Source organism: Piliocolobus tephrosceles, chromosome 7, assembly GCF_002776525.5.
Source record: "Piliocolobus tephrosceles isolate RC106 chromosome 7, ASM277652v3, whole genome shotgun sequence".
Classification (NCBI taxonomy): domain Eukaryota; kingdom Metazoa; phylum Chordata; class Mammalia; order Primates; family Cercopithecidae; genus Piliocolobus; species Piliocolobus tephrosceles.
Genome location: NC_045440.1, coordinates 146,605,902 through 146,611,964, shown reverse-complemented (window position 1 = coordinate 146,611,964; position 6,063 = coordinate 146,605,902).

Sequence of the window (6,063 nt, the reverse complement as noted above, 5' to 3'; positions counted from 1 at the left end):
AAAAAAAAAAAAAAAAAAAAAAAGCGGCGGGGCTTTGGCTTCGTTTTGGATTTGGGAATATTTGTACCAGAGTTAGCAGGTGAGCCTCCCAAATTCCCACATCCCAAGTCTGAGGTGTTCCAATGACTATTTCCTGTGCGCGGCATGTCGGCCGCTCAAAAGGCTTGAATTTAAGGTGTTTGGATTTGGGATCCCCAGTCCGTAGTGCTGAGGAGAAAATTTCTGTCTCTTCTATTTTTCTTGCACTTCCCAAAATTTTTTAAAGAGTATGAATAAATGCTACTGGGGAAAAAGAAACCTGTTCAACACTGTGATCTTTAAAGGTTTGACCGGGGGCTCCCGCCCTTGAGGCACTGCCTAGGCCCAGCCAGCGAGGGCAGCCCGAGTCGGAAGCGCGGCCCCGCCCCCGCAAGCCCCGCCCCGTGCCGAGGGCATTTCCGGGCGCTTTAGGCAGCTCGGAGGACCGACGGGGGACCCGGGGCGAACCCAAGGGTGGCGGGTCGGGGGCGGGCGCGTGCCTGGCGTTGCTCGCGCGGCTGGGGGCCGGAGGGGTCTTGAGGCTGTGATCCAGCATGGGGCCGCGTTGTGGAGCCAGAGAGGGGGCGTCATGGAGGCAGGGGGGCGCCTGCAGAGCGCGTCTGCCAGAGGTCCAGAGGGCCCAGAGGCCGAGCTGGGCTCTGCAGGTCGGAGGTGCAGGACCCAATTCTGGCCCAAGCAGGGGCGTCCCATGGCTCAAGCTGCCCGTCCGGGTGGTGTCTGAGGAGGGCTGGCCAGCAGCTCCTGCTTTGAGGGCTTGGAGGAGAACAGATTCCCGAATCTGGCCCATGATCAATGCATTTGGGTATCTGAACTAAATCCAGATTCCCTGACTTCCCCTGAGGCCTGCTGAATCCCTTGGGGTGGGGCCTGGGAACCCGCGTTTTCCAGCAGGCTTCTCAGGTAGTTGGGTGGTCCCTGAGTGGGTTCCCATGACCCCATGAAACAAGACCCTAGAAAACGCAAGGCAAAGCGGCCTGGTGAGTGGCCAGTGGTCCACAGGAACTGGATGTGATCAGAGCGAGACCTCCATCAACTAGGCAGGCGAGGCGCGGAGCCATTCTGAGGAAGAGACCCAGCCAGAACCCAGGGAGGAGTGGGCTGTGAAAACTGGGTAGAAACGTGCGGCGACTCCAAAGACACTGCCAGGAAACCTTCCCCGGGTGGGGAGGCCCCTGATGGGGCCTGTAGCAGCCGCAGGGGTCGGTTCTCACCCTCTGGTCCCAGCCAGGTTCTCCTGGACTCAGCTAATGGGTAAGGCCTTACCCCTCTTAGGATCTGAGGATGGGAGGGGCTGCGTTTTCCCAGCGGACCTGCACATGTGAGGGCTGAGTGTTGAGATCCCTTGATTGGTGTCAACTGGCACTGCCTGCCCGTGATGCACAGAAGCTGCTGTAAGAGACAGGGTCCATGTCTCCAGGGAGCAGGCCCCCTTTCTGAGGCCACAACCCCGAGGGCAGTCTCCGCCTGCAGAGTCTTCCCTCTCGCATCGGTCTCACCTCGTGGTGAATCCCTTGGCTATGGTTTGGTGTGAGACAAGAGACTGGTGTTTCACTCCCTGCTGCATCCCTGGTGACGGCCCTGGCATTTCGGGGCATGAGATCTTTGCTTAAAGGTTTTGTTGTGGTCACTGCACAGGGGGTGGGGGTGGGGCCCCTTGGTGCAATTTATCGGATTCTGCTGCGTGGATGACATCCGCAGGGTTCCTCTTCAGTGGGGATTATCTGAGACCTCTCCACATGCCCGCACCCACAGTCTGCTACCTCACGGCAGCATGAACTCAGGAGGTGGGCGTTCCCACAGTCATTACATTTGCAGGGCTTCTCCATGTCCATTTTGATGCCTGAGGACCAGTGCTTCCACAAAGGTGTGGCCACGTCCATTGCCGCTCATTGGCTTCTCTCCTGTGAGAATGTTCTGATCCCCAACGGAGCCTGAGCGTGTGCGAAGCCCTTCCCACATTCACAAGGTGCTTCTCCAGTGTTCCACTACATCTCACCTATGCACACTACGTGCATACGGTTTCCACCAGCTGTGCGTGTCCCCGGAAGTCACGTTCACGGCGTTTCTCTCTGGGAGGAATTCTCCCGTGCATGGCTGCTCTGAGCTCTGGGACAGTTTGCACCTGCGGACACGCGTGGGCTCCTGGAGACTTACAAACCAGGCTGGACTCCTGAAGCCCTGGCTGCACTTGACCACTGCCAGGTTTTTCTACAAAATCTCATCTCAGCCATCTGAGCCCTTTAGCATTTATCTTATGAATCCGCTCGAAAGTACAAGGTCTCTCTGCCCTCCTGCTCCAGGGAGGAGGTTTTGACCCCTCAGCTCCACCTCTGTGGCTGGCCTGGTCTCCGCAAACCTTTTTCTGCTTGGCCAGCTGGAGCCATGCTAGGCTTTCCCACGAGGGGCGCCAGAGAAAGCGCTCGAGGCTGGGGAGGAGGGGGGCACACTCCTTCCGGTTTGCTTCCGGTTTTTTCCTCAGGCTTCCGGTCTGTTTGCTTTCCTGGTCACTTGTCTGCCGAACTCTGCTGCTTCGCCCTGGGGGGAGCGTTTCCCTCCGCGGCTGCTGAAACTGGGGAGCGGGTTCCCAACTTCGCAGAAGCAGCTTCATCACCCCCCCCGCTGGACACTTCAGACCGCAGCCAGCGACGCCCTGCCTCTGGGGTCTGGCCCCACTCTCGGGGCCAGGTCAGGGACCAGAGACCTGCGAAGCCCTCTCCTTACGGGTTTAGTTCCCAGGCTTTCTGACCCCAATAATTCCAAACTCTTCTCTTTGTGGCCACAATTCTAGTGTAGCAGTTGCTCCCTGCAGTTTTGGCTTCTGAGATACTTAAGAGTTCTCTTTTCAGCTCCTTCGGTAGCCGCTTCGTACATAGTAATTCATGATGCGAAATCCTCTCTGTTGAAATAACTGGCCAGGCCTCTGTCTTCTGACTGAACCCTGACTTCCATGCTCTTTCCACCCTCACCCGAGTACATGCCCAATCCCCAATCTGTGGTGCTCCAGGCATTGCCTCTGTGGCGCTGTGTCCCCTCCTTTGAACTCTGATCCTTCTGCTCAGGCCCTTTCTCCCAGTCTGAAATAAGGAGCGAAAAAATGTGAGTTGCTCTAGACATCTGGAAAAGAGAACCCTGAGGCAGCAACAAGTTGTTAATTGCGTGCACATTTGTCCACAGCTCACCATGAGTCAGACCCTGTGCTAGGTGCTGGGATGAAGCAGTGACTGACACAGGTCTGGACCTGTCCTTGTGAAGAGTGCGTCTGTGACACACACTGTGCCATGTGGCAAAGTAAGCACGTGGGACAGCAGAGCCTTGTTTGCGATTAAAGTAATATCACAAGTCTGTTAAGCTTGGAAAATTAAGTGAACATGCTGAAAAGTTTTGGGGAAGGTAGTCTCTTAGCTGGGGGAGCTGGGGGCCTTGTCAGTTGGTTCCCCCAGTCTGGAGAGCAATCTGAGAGCAAGTAGTGGCACTGTGTGTGCTGAGTGTGTCTGTGAGGGTGTTTTTGGATAAAATTAACATTTGAATTTGTGAACTGAGTGACGCAGAGTGCCCTTCATAATGTGGGTGGGCCTCATTCAGTGAGTTCAAGGCCCGCATGGGAATCTCCTCCTGCCTGACTGAACTGGGAACTAGGTCTTTTCCTGCCTTCAGACTTCAATGGAAACATCAGTTCTTTGTGCGTCTCGAGCCTGCTGGCTTTCAGACGGGAACTCACACCATCAGCTCCTCTGCTTGACAGCTGCAGGTCTCCAGACTGCCCAGCCCCCCAACCCTGTGAGTGCATTCCTGATAATAACCCTCTTTCTCTTGCCCTCCCCCACCCCACACCATTGGTTCTGTTTCTCTGGAGAACCCTAACGCATCATTTACTAATCAGGAAACAGATTCAGAGATTAATAACTCATCCAACCTCACAGTTAACTGTAGAATTGGGCTTGAAATTCCAAGGTCGACTTCCTTAGCCAATACACCATGCTACATATATGTATGTAAAAATAAAAACCCTTGTGAACTGAAAAGGGTCCAAACTTAAGCTCATTTTGGTCCTTTATTTGCTAATCCATAGGCATGCACACCTGCCCCCAAGGCCATGATTAGGTCAGCACTTGGCTCTCCCCTTGTCTGGGGCTGCAGGAAGCTGCCTCAGAAGACCTCTGCCTGCAGGTCCAGTGCTTTAGGGTTCAGAGCCTCTCCAGGGCCTTTATTTCCTTCTGGGCTCAAAAACAGATACTGTGCCAGATACAGATGATCATGTCCTGGGTTCCAAAACTCACATGCACCCCTTTTCCTGGTCCCTCACATTTGCTGTGACCAACCCAGGCCTCAGGTAGTCCTCTGCTAAGACCATCCACTCACACTGTGGACAGAGCCCTTCCAGGAGCTCTTTTTATGGGGATTGCTGTGTGCCTGGCACTGTGCAGAGAATCCCATCCATGCCGTCCTTGCAACCACCATGTGCGGTGCCGACGCGGCTGCGCTACCTCCGTTGTCAGAGGCAGAAACGGGCTCCGTGAGGAAGGATAAGTGTGGGGTATGGAATCGGGGCTGGCGGATCCCAAACCTGGGCTCCCAGATACCATCGGGTCTTTAGGAAGATCCCTGGTCACTTCGGGCAGGAGGGAGAGGGCGAAGGCTGAGAATCGACGTCCTGGGTCGGAGGAGGGAGAGGCGTGGTGGTGTGGGTTTGGAGGTGGTGTGGGTTGGAGATTGGCCGTTGAGCTGGAGATGCTCCCGGTGGTCTGCGTCCAGGTTCCTCTCGGGGGCAGAGCTGGTAGGGGTGGGACAGGGCTCCGAACCAGCCCCGGGGGGCGGCCGCCCGGACAAGCAGCTCGAGTGATGCAAATCTTAGGAGGATGGGGAGGGCCGTGATCAAGAGGCCGAGCACAGATCAGGGTCACAGGCGTCCCCAGGAGGGCTCAGGAATATTATGTCCTGTTCAACTACACGCTGATACACCCGGTAGCCACCACAAGGTAGAAAAATGCCCTTAGAAGTCCACACCTGGGTCCTGCCGGGCCGCTCTGGGCTTCCCGGGAAATGTTGAGTGGATCAGATGGCACGTTCGAGAATCAGCCCCGTGCCCGCAGGCTTGGAGAAGGAGCTGAGGACACTAGGAAAGGCGCAAATGCCATTTCAGCCCATCTCGCGGGCCCTGGCCAACGAGAGGGTACACAGAGACCTTGCAGAGGGTTTACGACTTGGCGCGGAGGAGCAGCCCTGCCGGACTCGCCTCGCCGCACTCCCTCCCCCGGGAAGCCTCCCGCGAGCTAGCGCTGCTTGAGTCTCGTGCGGGCTGCGGAGAGTGCGCATGGCCCCGCCCCCTCCCCGCCCCTCCCGGCGCCGCGGCCACTTCCGGGACTGTCTAGGACGGCATGGAGGACCGCCGGGCTCTCTCTGGTCGCAGCGAGCGGGAGTCCAGCCGGGGAGTCGGGGGCGCGCGGGGCGGTCCCTGCAGAGCCAGTCCCTCGGCCTGGCTGCCCACGCGTGTTACTGAACAAGGAGAATGCTGAACCCAAGGGCCACCGCACACCAGCACGGACGCCTCAAGTAGGCGCCTGCCTCCCAGCTGACTTCGGACAGACACACTGACCTCCAGCCCGCACCCCTAAACTCGTTCTCACGCGGCGGAGTGGGGCGTCCATAGGGCCCCCAGGACATGGCCTGGAGAGGGAGGCGGGGGCTGGCGGAGCCTGGGACCGCCTTCCCCAAGGGGTTGCACAGGGCCCAGTGCCGCGGGCTCCCAGTCCGGGCAGCCGCCTTCCTGGGCTTCCGAGTTGGAAACGAGGTCCCGCTGTCTCAGCAGGGGTCTGGGTGGATGGCTGCTCAGGGAGCTCGGGGACTCATCTGGTACCGTCACTGATCGTGTGACCTCGAGGAAGCCACGGGTCACCTCGAAGCCTCCGGGTTCTTCTCTGGAAAACTGGCTTGCCGGGGGCTGACATCAGATGCGCACTGCGCAGGCCTCGGCAGGCACCGCCAAAAAGCGGGGACGGTAGCCTTCGTCTTCGACAGGACAGTGAC